Raw genomic sequence first — 14,897 nt, forward strand, 5'->3', positions numbered from 1 at the left:
GGGGGGGCAAGATTGCGAAAAGTTGCAAAGAATTTCATTTATTTTAGCAATGTAAAATAACTAAGGCAAAACAATTGAAAATTTAATAGGTCACTAAGAAAATTTCTATTGGCCAGGTGATTCTTAATATCAATTTTGGAGAAGAAAAAAATTATATTTGCGTTGTCCATATGGGGACCCTCTTAAAAATGAATTCATTTTAATTGTATGTGCTACACTTTTCTTACAAACTGATTCCGACCCATTCCAGGGAGATCACCTATTTTCATAATAATAATAATAATAATAATAATGGCAAAAACAAGTCACAATAACACAAGACGCATTTTTGATGATGAAATACACGTTTAAAGTACCCTTCGTGGTCTGTAAATTAACAAGTCACTTTTAGATCCTTCAGGAAACACTATATTCAGCAGGGAAGATGATTTAAAAATAGTATACACACACGTCAAACTGCTAATATTACTGTTAAAAAGAAGAACAAAAATATATTAAGCAGAACGACATAAAAATATAAATTAAAAAAAAAGAAAAGATTTTTTTAGAAAATCAATAGAGAAGATACAATTCGGTAACATAACACGTTGCAGTTTTGTGAACATAGCCGTACCGCCCTGACTGACAAAGTCTCGTGATCTAACGCGGTCCCGAGAGTATTATTTCTTAATATCAAAAACATCGTTCGCCAATGCCTTTTTACTTCTTTTGTATGGCGCCGTACGAGAAACAGTTGTAGCCTTTGATTATGAGAGAAATCGTTTTCGTTGAAATGCTAGTAATTGAACGACCTCGCATGTGTTGTTGGCAAACTGAAGCTGCTCTGAAATAGCATGACGTCATCGCTCTCACTGATGCCCGATTGATTTTCCCCATTTCTTCTTCCATTACCTGGCTACTGGCAATACAAATGTGTGTTTTCTCTTATTGCACAACTAAGCTGCAGTGCATCTATTTGTCACATATCCATTTAGTGCAATTAATGGACAGTGGGAAAAGGATTAGTATGTGTATTGATTTCGACGCATTAGTCCTGCTCTATGTCTTATAAATAGGTCAACTATACGTATAATCATTTTGTTGAACAGACCAGGATTCAGGATTTATAGCTATGGCACCAAGAACAGCACGAATGGTATCGGCTTTTCTTCTAATATTGGAGATCATATCTGGTGAGTAACAATACGCAGTTATTTAAGCATAGAACGAGTTCAAGCTCTGAATAAATCATTAATTTGATTTTAAAAAAGCAGGATGCATATGATATAGTCCTACAATGTAAGACGTATCACATGTTATTTATGTTTTAGAGCTACGTCTTACTAACCGAGTAACGGCCATGTATAGCGTGTTCCAAGTCGGTCGACATCGGAACAAGTAGTCAGAGTTTCAGGAATATCTCACACACTTGGCAGTCTATATCGACATTCTTCCACAAATTGATATGTAATTAACATATTTACTGTGCTGTTTTTATCCTGATGGAATCACAATCGGACACTGGCAAATGGACTCAATTTCATGTTCCGTTGACATACATTTGAATTTGTTGAAATGCGAAGGTAGTCAAGGTATACCGAAGTATGTTCAAGTAGGTTCATGTGAGGAATATGTTTCTTGAACGAAACGAAACGTTGCTTACAGTGCCAATAGACATAATATATTTTTATTCGTTTAGTTAAAGAATAATATTTCAACTCAACCCAATTTCGGCTTTCGCGGCTTTCATATCTTTCCAGCCAACTGAAATGTAGGCCAACAAAACTTGAAAACAGGTCCATTTCTTTTGTGAGACTTTGAATTTATTACAGAAAAGACATCAGAGTAAGTAAACTGACTAAAACATTATGACTTTACTTCTAGAAAAGCGTCGTTATTGGTTGCCAGTTGTGTGAGATATTACTGAAAATTTGACTTTCGTTACGATTTTAGTCGACATCAAAACACGTTACACAGCGCCATTAGTTAGGCAATAAGACCCAGACGCACAAAACATAGAAGTCAGGGTCGATGTCTTACATTTTGGACTAGCATATGATAGTGGTACATTTGCTACATCCGTTTTAGACCATGTACCTATTTTTCTTGTTTAACATATTTACTGTGTTGTTTTTATCCTGATGGAATCACAGAGACGATGAATCTTCTACTTGTGGGAAATCATTCAATTTTCTGATTTTAACTAAAGTTTCTGTCCAAAGAGCTTTTAAAGATATGGTGTAGGAATTTTAGGAGAGAGAGTGAAATACATCTTATTGTCTGGAGCCCCAAGATCCTTTGTGTCAGCTTCCTGTGCCCTCGCCTCTCTTTTTCAGCATTCAACCACGCCAGCCAGTAGCGATTGGTTTAGTTTGTAAGAGACCCTTTCAGTAAAGTAGTGTATATATTGTGAACCCAGGTCTCTTATTTTTGCTGCTGGCTTCTAGGTAGAAAGATGCGAACATTACAAATCATACTTGATTTGACCGCTCCGATGACCTAGTGGTTAGAGCGTCCGCCTCATATGCGGAAGGTCGGAAGATCCCCGGCCGAGTCACAACAAAGACTTACAAAACTGGTACTAACAGTTGCCTCGCTTGGCGCTCAGCATTAAGAAGTTAGTGTTAGGATTGGTCGGCCTGGTGTCCGGATAATGTGACTGGATGGGACATCATGCTACATGTCTGCGGCATGATGCCTCAATGCTAGACATCACTATAAACTGCCACACTGCAGCCATCGTAGCGATATGACTGAAAAATTGTTAAAGCTACGTTAAAAATCCAAGTCACACACACACACACACACACACACACACACACACACACCGTACTTGAAAATCACTAAAACGAGATTGATATAATTATTTTCAACTATTGTTTAAATTAAAATAGTTAAGATTGACTGCGTCGCTCAGGCTGAACTTGACATGCATACATCACAGCGACATTAAACAGTACAAAACATAACACTACTTTGATTTTTACACAACATAACGTACGTTAGATTAAATTTAAACAGCAAGTTTTGCATCAATGGATCATGCGTATTTATTTATCAAAAACTGACTGGAATTGAAGTGTAATTAATGCCCGATGTGTTATGAAATAACTTACACAGAAAAACAAATGTTTGACTTCTTGATTGCAAACATAAAAGATATACTACAATTGGAAGTGGATAAAAATACCCAGATTTTATTTTCGGTTAAGTTTCAGTTCAACTTGAACATTTGAGCTTCACAAATATGATTCTACAATTTACAGATTTCAAACATTATATGCTGATTCATTCATGCTTTGTATAATTTGAATAAACATCTCAAATTGTTTCAGATAAAAGTTCTAAAACTTTATCTTGTAGATAATTATGATATCGTCATATTGGGTTGCTTATGAAACCAAAGGCAGTTTATGCAGCATAAAGTGCCCTCTGCATGTATTATACTATTTTAAATAACCTACTACCGAACCTATGCAGAGTAAGACATAGAAGAACATTTATGAAATTTTTACAACGATCTTCCGATTCCAGTCACTTACTCCAATAGAAACAAATTGTGGACATATATTAACAAGGGGAAAAGAAAAAGAAAAACATTCTGACTTTTATAAATGGCTAACTGAACAGTCTACTTACTTCACAAGCAAGCGAGAAAACGTTGGTTGTAGAGTGAAAATATTGTAAACTGTTGAAACATACTTTACTTATTCTTTTCTGATTTAGCCACAGGGGTGGATTGTAGATTTATAAGCTTTGTGAGATCTAAAGTAAAAATAGATTTATTTAGAAATGAAAATGGCATTTAGAACGATTAGTATCCATGTACTATTTCACCTTATTTGATAAGTCACGTTTATTTTATTATCTAACAACATTATTTTCTTTCATGTTACACACACACACACACACACAAATATATATATATATATATACTGATGGAATCACATAAAAATAAATGTTTGCAATTTTCAGACTAACACATAAACTCTAATTACTTGAAAAACTCACATACACAAACAAATATACAAACAAACGTATACACACAGCAGCAAGATCAATGTCTGACATTTTGTACATATAACTTGACAGATACGTTTCTGTTGTTTTGGTAACAGTTTCCACTAAACATATCTTGCCTAATAGCAACAACAGCAACGACAATATTTTATTCTTTAGTACATGCAATTTGTAAGGTACTTTAGCGTTGTTCTGGTAGCTTCATTTTCCACTATGCACATCTTGCATAACATCTGTAAAAGTCATTGATGTAACTTTAGTTCAAATGAACCCTATTTGTAAGGTACATTTTCCATGTATCTTTAGTATTTATTTATTTATTAATTTATTTATTTATTTATTTATTTGCAGTAAAGGCCGACAAGGAAGCTCGAAGTAAAGTGGCCCGAACTGTCAAATTCAGCAGCGGTAGAAGCAGTGGCGGGTAACGATTGTGGTTTTTATCTCCACTGGTCATAGACCAGAAGAGCTTAAGGGATGGTCCATTGTCAGTAGTCCGACGTCCGTTTGCACAAATTTGTTATCGCTACTCCTCCAGAATTACTTGGAGGATAGCCATAAAACTTTACACACGTATTCATTCCACGGCCTATTTGGTCTTAAATGAAAATGGTACTGCCCAGATATCCAATATGGCCGTCACGGCAGCCATCTTCAAAGTCTTGTTGTCACTACTCATCCTGAATGGATGGTTACACCAACATCGGATTTTCACAATAAAACCTATTATAATGTCTATTTGGTCGTAAATGAAAAGTGTGCCGATGTCAGATCCAATATGGCCGCCATGCCAGCCATCTTAAATATCTTAGCATAACATTGCCTGAATAGAAGGCTATACTGACGTGGGGCTTTCACTAGAAGGCTTCTTATGGTGTCCAGTTGGCCTAAAATGAACATGGTGTTGATCTGACGTTCAATATGTCCACCACATCAGTCATCTTGAAAATATTGTTCTTGCAACTCCAGCATGGAAGGTCATGTCTTGAAAATATTGTTATCCCCACTCTTTCCAAATCTATGTCTATGTCAACATGGGATTTTCATCAGTAGTCTTCTATGATACCTAGCTGGTCCTAAATGAAAATGGTGACAGTGGTACATGCAACATGCCTGCCATAACGGCTGTCTAAAAATCATTTGGCATTACACCCATTGACTTGATCATCAGTATGGTACGGCGTCTTCACCAAAACATTTTTAATATGTATATTTTGTCCAATGAAAATGTTGCCAAGCTTACATCCAATATTTGCAGCACAACAGCAGATGTTGAACATTTTGTTATCGCTAAAGAATGTCATAGATGATATCAATCTCGATAGTTAAAAGGAAAAAATGTTGAATCGCACATTCCTTGAAATTATTTTTCTCCAAGTAGAGCGTCATTCCCTTGTTTTCCAGCACACGATAAGCTATATATGGAGTCCAATATATATGATGGGGATGGAGCCCGCGATCACCCCGGGAAGAACCACCGACCCATCGGTGCTATTGCAGAACTTATCCTTATTTATGAAAGACTTTGCTGGAACCAATCTTCAGAATTTGCAGAAAAATAACACCTAATTTAAAGAAGTCCCAATGTTTCTTTCAATGGATGGGGGAAGGTGTAATTTCACCCCTAAATTTTTAGTCCTAGAATAGGCCTTTACCACTAAATGAAAATGTAGTCATTTAACCAAATTCTCACGTGACTCTGGAAGATGTCCCTGAAAGAATCTCATAAACGTCTGTACAACTTACTGCAACAGAAAAGAGAGAAAATCAACAAAGTTTGTAAAATTCAACAAAATAGTTTATTTCTCTAGCATACAAAGTTTTGAAAATTTCAAAAAACCTTCATTACTGTGAATTTAATCCCAAATTGTCTTAAAAGGTTTTCTCAAGTCCATATGTATAGAATTCCAATTGAATTTTCCAGTGGTGTTCCAAATAAATTCTAATACTGAATGTGTTGATGTGCCTGTAGTTTCGAATATACTAATGTGACAAAGGCCTGGAATGTGGCGATTTATTAGCAGTCTTTTGATGTATCACAATACTATAATGCAAAAATGTCCTTGACTGAATCCACTATAATTCCAAATGTCAAGAAGAATTAATGAACGTCTTGTAATTCCAATAAATAATATATTTAACCAAATAAATCCACCCAAATTAAAATTCGGTATAGCAATGAGACTGTTTCCACTTTGGACGACAAGGTAGGAATGAGTAATTTTTCAAGTAAACAATATTGATATAAAAAGCTGAAATACAATCACAAATAATTTTGTAGGTCAGTTTTCTTTATAATACATTCAAAGTTGCTAACAAGCTCCAAGTGAAAAACTACTGTCCTAGACTCAGAGTGAAAAAAGATATGTACCTCCAATAATAATGACCTGAATGTTTGTTCTGTAATCATATAGAACCAGTAACTATGCATTGTGTTGTTTATAAAATCAATGGCACTAGTTAGTTAGACCATTGACATGATTTAGGACAAAGATCAATTACAAAATACAGATATACATACTATATAAGAATGTATAGATACAAAGAGAAAACTACGTGTGCACGTATTACTCGTTTGACATACAAAGCCGATAAACAAAATTGTTGATAGAAATCTTAATTACTTTTAAAAAAATATGTGCACTTCGACCTAATTTTAAATAAATGACTTTTCCATTGTTTAAATATTTGTCACAATTAAATATTAAATAAATTAAATCTAAACGAAAGCATACGTTATAAAAACAAATATGCTCGAAAAAAAATCAATGAGCATGTATTTTACCATATCATTATTAGGTTAGCCTCAATCTCCCACGGATTATTCTTCTTGTTCTTCTTTCGACCACTCCTAATGATCTAGTTGTTCACTCAAAATGCAGGAGACTGACATTTCATGGAGTTTATATGAATGGGGTGACCAAAGTACAAATTAATCAATAAACATTGTTCTGATTGATATTGGTTGGTTGACATAGGGTTGTTGATAGGGGCTCTAAAATGTGACAGCTTTTTCTTGTTGGTACTTCTCTTTTGCATAACATGAGTACCGTTTTTCAAAAACAAGTTGGTACCTTCTTTAAGTTCTCAGACATTTTGTAGTAACTGCCGCTGTCTGTACAAACAAGCGTGTGTGTGTGTGCTATGTAAAAAAAATAGTCGCATTAGAACGGTGCCATTAGGTTGCTGGTAGGGGCTCTGGAACGTGACTGCTTTTTCTTGTTTGTACTTCTCTTTTACTTAACGTGAGCACCGTTTTTCAAAAACCAGTTGGTACCTTCTTTAAGTTCTCAGACATTTTGTAGTAACTGCTGCTGTCTGTACAAACCAGCATGTGCGTGCTGTGAAAAAAATAGTCGCAGTAGAACGGTTCCATAGAGGTACTGTTAGCTTTTAATTTAGGTTAAGAATGCCAAAGTATTGTTGCCGTGAAACATTCAGTTTTAAAAATTTTCTTACAGAAAACCAAATTCAAGTCATGATAGTATTTATTTTATTTTCTAGTATTTGCACTTGTTCAAAAGTCTCCGCGGACAATGTCATGCAATTTTCGCAGTTGTGCATGTCAAAATATCGAATTTAATATTGTATAGTTACTTGTTTACCAGACTCTTGCTCGGCGAGGAGTGCTCCTGCCAAAATCAATTCGAAAGATATAATAAATTTTCAACCATTCTGCCCCATGAGTACGAGGTATGTGTGCCTGGAAATTGAGTGACTTATGCATGCTGAGTAATTGGGCCAAATTCTGGCTGATAAGCCTATTGGTGACTTGTTTGGAAAATTTGCTTATACATTGTCGAGAATTATATCGGACCTGGAACAATAATAATAGGGCATTAAGACACATCATCAACTTTCACCTTTCCCAGATGTAAGGTTGGCGTGATTGTATGGTTGTTACACGTCAGGAGATAAGTGATAGGCTATAACTCGCTATCTTGATACAACGTGTGTGTGTGTGTGTGTGTGTGTGTGTGTGTGTGTGTGTGTGTTTAATGTACCTGTAATAGTGTAAACGTATATTTCATATCTAAGAGGAATCAAACGATTTTCTTACATGCTTAATATTGTGCCGACTAACTTACCGACTGTACCCGCTTATGAGTCGAGTTAAACTGCAAAAAACAAAGATCCTGATCTGCCATATCATGATATGCCTACAGATAAGTATCTATGCTGTTTGCTCTACTGATTACTCCTAGAAAACCAACCGACCCAGATCTGCCATGGCTTTATGCGCATGCAAATCCGGGTTTGTGTAATTTGCAGTTGGACTCGATCTAAAAAGCCAGTACATACGGGTATCAATGACTTAACCATGAAATGCCTGACTAGATATTCACTGCGGTGAAGCACCATCATTTAGTAATTTAGGACCCACGGTACTAATTTAGTTCCCATAATAAACCTATGCAAATACCATAATATTAAAAATTCAGTAACTTAATATTTTTGAGTGCTCATGATCAAACCTATATTTATCAGTACAGATGAAATCTAGATGTCAGCTTCTGTGTTGAGGAAAGGATATGAGCCGCGGCATTTTCTGGACATGCATGTGCTTGAAACATGTGCTTTCAATTCCGCACCAAAGAGTCATGTGCTGATTTTAGTAACGAGTGTTCCAAACTCAAGACTGTTAAAAGACTGAAATTCCATCACTAAAACAATGTCTCTGGTTTTTTTTAATTACAACTAAAATAAGCTTTCAAAGATTCTTTTTCCTAAAATATAACTTACATTATTAACCAATCCTAGTCAGCCAAACCCATATATACTTCATTTCCAGGCTGGTCCCCATTTTTCCACATCATTAGTACTGTGTGTCCTTTAGTCATGTTACTTTGACACTCAATGAAGCAGACCATCTGGCCGTAGATCATGACAAGTTTCTGCCCCCATATCCGGTATATTGAATGACAACATATGTCATTGTGTCTCCTCTAGTATGACCAATTAGTATATATCTGATGAGTTAATAAACAGCAGACATTCTTGATACCCACTGTCGGATTTATACAAAAGAACTACTTTTAAAATGTTGGACTTGTGTATTGCTAAATATGGATAGTTTTATATTTTAGAACTTTTACTATGTCAAAACACGCTGACATCAACAGAAGCTCTTATAATGGAAACAAAATGATCATTTCAAACAAAATTCCAGAAAATTTAAGACTTTTTTCTTACGGATGGAACAGTCAGTTGGATAAGAGATAAAGTTTTAGATCAGTATAAGCAAAACTGGGTATCCTCTGTGTGGTTATCAAACAAGCTTGATTGTTTTTCCTTGTATAAAATATATTTATAATTTTTAAGAGTCCTTGGATGTGATAAATGCAGCTGGTTTGAAGAGTATTTGGATGTGATAAATGAAACTAGTTTTTAAAATGCATTAAGTAGATTTAGAGCAGTATAGGACAACCTTTTTGCTTGTTCACGTCTGTAGTAATATATGTTTGCATGCTCACGTCTGTAGTAATATATGTTTGCATGTTCATGTCTGTAGTAATATATGTTTGCATGCTCACGTCTGTAGTAATATATGTTTGCATGTTCATGTCTGTAATAATATATGTTTGCATGTTCACGTCTGTAGTAATATATGTTTGCATGCTCACGTCTGTAATAATATATGTTTACATGTTCACGTCTGGAGTAATATATGTTTGCATGCTCACGTCCGTAGTAATACATGTTTGCATGCTCACGTCTGTAGTAATACATGTTTGCATGCTCACGCCTGTAGTAATACATGTTTGCATGCTCACGTCTGTAGTAATACATGTTTGCATGTTTACGTCTGTAGTAATATAAGTTTCCATGTTCACGTCTGTAATAATATATGTTTTCATGCTCAAATCTGTAGCAATATATCTTTGCATGCTCACGTCTGTAGTAATATATGTTTGCATGTTTACGTCTGTAGTAATTATGAATGGCGTTTGGGGGTGGCAGGTGGGGCGACCGCTCCAGGCCTGCTCTTGAGGGGGCCCCGCGGTTCAGGCCTAAGGTCGTCCTTATGAGTTTGTCAGGCTATATTCTCCGGTAAATTGGAAACGCTGATACAGGCCGCACGTAATGCACGCAAAGTTGCGAAGTCAACTTAGTCAACTTCGTAACGCAATTAACATGTGGCAGCACAGATGCAGACAGATGCAGACATTTTCTCAACGCCACTAGCGGGCTGTCCGATAACTTGGATCTCAGTTTTTCAAATTTTCGCAGGGCTGCGCGGGCGGGATTCGTTGGGTCAGGCGGACGAGGTCCCGTCTATCTCTAGTCTATGTTCATTCCTGTCCAAGTACCCGGATAGCTTGTAGATACCACAGCAAAAACTAAAATCGCGAAAGTTCAACTAGTCTAGACATAATCAGTGTTTGCAGTAGCATACCAATCGAGATACCGATACTCTGACCCCGTGCGGTCATGGTTGGCCCTAGGCCCCGCGTACTCCTAACGCCGCCTCTGGTATAATACATCTTTGCATGTTCACGTCTTTAGTAATATAGGTTTCCATGCTCAAATCTGTAGCAATACATGTTTGCATGTTCACGACAATATTAGTAAACGTTTGCATGCTCACGACTGCAGATATCAATTACTAAGAACAAGAAGGAACCAGACATGTCATTTTTGTATTACAGTATTGGTTTATTTTGGGATGCACCATTAAGGAGTTCACCTAAAATTTCGCCTTTCTTTCATATTTAATGAAAACATTACCATTTAAACTTCGTTATATTATTTATTTCTGATTTCATTTATAATTTTGGACCAAATTAATAGTTCACTAGTCTTTTGTCCCTATATATTACAAAAACTTAGGACTTTTATGTGGTTAGATATAATGAATTTAGAAACTAATTTAAAACATTTGAAGTGGTAAATGTACGTTGATCTAGTTTGAAAGCTTACGTCACATAGTAAATTTTGAAAAGGTAACAAATGTCACTGCGTAATTCTTATCAAAACAATGAATCATTATCAGACGAACTTGACTGCAAAACGAGTATCAATCCATTACGAACAGCTTGGGAACAAACGAAATAAAGTGATTTTGTACGCCCTACACTAAAACCGGCAATTACTGGGTTTCATTTTCAAGGCACATTTTTATCATTCTCAGGCAGAGATTTTAATGCTAATGTGCATATATATATATATACATATATATATATATATATATATATATATATATATATATATATATATATATATATATATATATATATATATATATATATATATATATATATCGTATTGTAATGTAACGTTGTTTAATGCATTTGACATTGTCCATAATTGAAAGATTGTAAATAGTTGCTGACCTTCAAAATCAGTGACAATTTTGGCAAACAACCTTTTTATAATGATCTTTCTCAGAGTAAGCTGAGTCAAGGTCATACCTGGAATACATGTCATTAAGCATGTGTCAGTTGGTAAACAAACTTCTATTTTTTTTCAGAAGGATTAACTTTTGACTCCCATCATGGAATCTGTTTTGCGTCTTAATTTGATGTATAACTGATGATCTGATAAAAATTATATCAATCTTGCTTTAACATCTGACATGATACGTTGTATTGTGCCGTGCCAGGTTTGGGCTGAATATAATTTTCTTCAAACTGAATTCAAGTGATTATTTTCCCAGGAAATACCAAGGTGCTCTGATAATTCTTGGACAAAGACATTTACTGGAATTTATAAAGAATTCAAAAACTAGAATAATAATTTCTGTGTTTCAACAAGAGACTGTTGACACATCACTACAACACTGGCTATTACAGAATTCATCGTCTTCCATCTTGAATTTCATCGGGATTTAAACTGAGATTCATTTAGAACTTTTCATTGATAGGATTTGTGTTTGTTAATTCTTGGATTCTTTTTGGATTTAATTCGTAAAACCATAAGTTCATTTTCTTATTTTCACGTTGTATTCTAGGGAAGTAAATTATTTGTTAAATTTTACAAAGCTTCTTGTCTTCGTTCATTTCTCTTACTTATTTTAAGAGCATAGACATATATATATATATATATATATATATATATATATATATATATATATATATATATATATATATATATATATATATATATATATATATATATATATATATATATATATATAAATAATCATCTTTAATCAAATCCTATTATTTATAAATATTGATCTGATTGTATCGCCGCATATTATGTCGTTCATCAATTCATTGTAATATACAAATACTAATTGCAGAGCGCTTGATGAAAAAATATCGTATATATTGTCATTTTGGTTTTTAATAGCGTTCAGTGGTACCAGGCATAAAGTTCTGATTCACGAACTCAGCTTGCGTTATTTGGAGTAACTGATTTGATCAGTTACTATATGTTGATGATGATAAGTTATCTAATGGTACTGATGTTCTCCAAGGATCGGCCAGCCACTTTCATTGTTAATCTTCGTAATTGATACTGTAGCAATTTAAACATGTTTGCATTATTTATTCGCTGACAATTAGCAAAGGTTCAGAAGTGAATCGATAATGAAAAAGACCATAACTACAGAAGTCTTGACCTCGGCTAAATCAGGAGTCTCCTGAAGTACAGTGTGAGGTCAAGATTGAGACAGATAACTGTTCACAGGAAACATCCATAAAATGGGAAAATGTTGATAAAACAAGTGCAGCAGAAAGAAAAAAAAAAACACGAAAGAAAGCAAAAAGGTAAAAGAAGCTAAGAAACAAGAATTAATATTAATAGAAAAAATACTGCACCCTACTTTGTGATAGAAGAACCGAATTCGGGGATTCGATTCTGCGAAATTCAGAGAACATTTTAGCATGTGAATGTGGGACGGAAAGCCATGATCACGCCCAGCAAAGGGGACCTACCTCAGCGGAGGGCCCCAAACCCATGGAGGAAACGGTTCACACAGAGAATGTGATGGAGTCTGCAATCCAACTTTAGGAGCGTGAGGATGCTATAACCCAGGTGAACTCGAACCCCAATACACAAAAATTACAAACATCAACACCCAAAGTGCCACATAAACGTAAGAGTACAGAATCGACACCAAGAATTCCAACGGAAGTTGAGGTGCTTATAGGGTCGCTTACCTATCCGCCATCTTTCCACATTTTAAATACCAAGGTAGCGTTCATGTGCCAGATTTTTTTTGACATGCGTGTGAGTTCCTTCGTCTTGTAAGAATAGCAGTGTTGGCTAACATTGTTTGTGGGCTGAACTCTCTCACGCCGCCTCTGATGCGGAAGTGCATCAGAAAAGAGATCGACGATGAAGCGAACATTATAATTTCTGCAGATATCTTCTTTGGTACATTCGTAGCATTTGGGCGATTCCAGACGAGAATGTCCAATAATCTCAGTACCTGGGCAAGGACCACATTAAGTCTACAAAAACGACCATGGCGAGGCCCAGTTAAACATATGTTGAAACAGTGATGTCACATACCCACAACCAAATGGCAAAAACTTCCAACCATTTATCAGAATGAAATGTGTATGGTCAAATAATTGCCACACACAAAAACAGCCCGAAAGATATATGTCCCTATGACGCCACGAATGTAAAGAAATCTTTCAGACTCATTACAGGATGTATTTGAAGAGGGGGTGTCATTTATATCAAATCACTAAATCACTAAATGATAGTAAAAACATTGTTTTTGGCTTTCAAAAATAAAATAAAGTGACTAAGGTCTCATATCTATTAGTAATACTTATAAAACAGTGTCAAGAAAAATTCTTGAGCAAAATCTTCTCGTACTCCTTCCCAATAAATAGCCTCTACAAAAACTGTGACAATTTTTCCTGTTCAAAAAGTATCGCCATTTTAAGCTTGTCATATACTTCGTTAATTATATCATCATGCAAAAATATCGGGAAGTTATCCTATTAGCATATTGTCAGTACGGAGAAAAATATAATACTGTTTCAAGTCTGACTTTGTAGAAGCAAGGCAGGCTGTCCGTTTTTTATTACACTATACGGGTCCACTAGGATAAATGTAATATAAGTCACAGCAGCAGTTGTGGTGGCTTTTGAAATTAGGTTGAATGCATCCATCAACACAGCACCACCATTGGTGTCAACGGATATTGATACTCCCTCTCGAAATATCCTTTCCACGCCTTACAAAACTTTAAATTTGACAAATCGTTAATATACCAAGTCGTACAGAAATATGATTTGCTCATATACTCATTAAAACGTACTATATTATGTTGGTTACCAAGTCACGTTGGTACAAGCACTAAAGTATAAATCTGAATTTTCTATATACTTGACACGATATGCGGAATAAATCTTCACAAACAAGTTTTGGAACATTGAACACATCTAGGATACAGAAACCTAACTCGTGAATATGAGTTGTATTTTAAAAGTACTGACTATTGGTGCGCTTTACAACAAAGTTATGTATTAATGATCAGTTTGTCAATGCATCCACTCAAAATAAACACATCGACACAGTTTTAGTGTCTGATTATCGAATTATTAAATGCCATGCATACAACAAACGTCAGTATTAGTGACCAGTCGGTCAATGCATGCACTCAAAATAGTCCCAAAACACATCTATACAATTTTACAGTCGGATAATCCAATTATCAAATGCCATATTGTATGTCTGTAATGGTGTGTTGTTCATAATTTGGAATGCATCACTTCCAGCTGCATGATGTTTTTAAATAGGGTGCCCGTCAGCGGATTTTTGATTGCGTGATTCAGCCAAATAAGGACTGCATAGAGGATGTGGCAGAGTTTGGATGTTGTGCTCCTTCAGAAACTTTGTCACGATGGCAAATTCAGGTCACGGAGAAGATGGATACCTCAGGTACGAGTGCGAGGATGGGTGGTTCAGTAGTGTTCTCAACTTTTTCAACA

The 14,897-nt window shown here is 35.3% G+C and overlaps 1 long non-coding RNA gene across 1 annotated transcript in view; it reads left to right on the forward strand.

Annotated features, from left to right (window-relative positions):
* The first annotated feature begins 693 nt into the window (after positions 1-693).
* Positions 694-14,897, forward strand: part of LOC149799672 (uncharacterized) — a 19,639-nt gene continuing 5,435 nt past the window's right edge. The window contains exons 1-2 of the long non-coding RNA XR_016421197.1: positions 694-1,172; positions 4,351-4,423. This is a non-coding gene — a long non-coding RNA (uncharacterized LOC149799672). The remainder of the gene's footprint in view (positions 1,173-4,350; positions 4,424-14,897) is intronic.

This window comes from Sinohyriopsis cumingii, chromosome 5 (genome assembly GCF_028554795.1).
Source record: "Sinohyriopsis cumingii isolate HCF-2022 chromosome 5, ASM2855479v2, whole genome shotgun sequence".
Lineage (NCBI taxonomy): Eukaryota > Metazoa > Mollusca > Bivalvia > Unionida > Unionidae > Sinohyriopsis > Sinohyriopsis cumingii.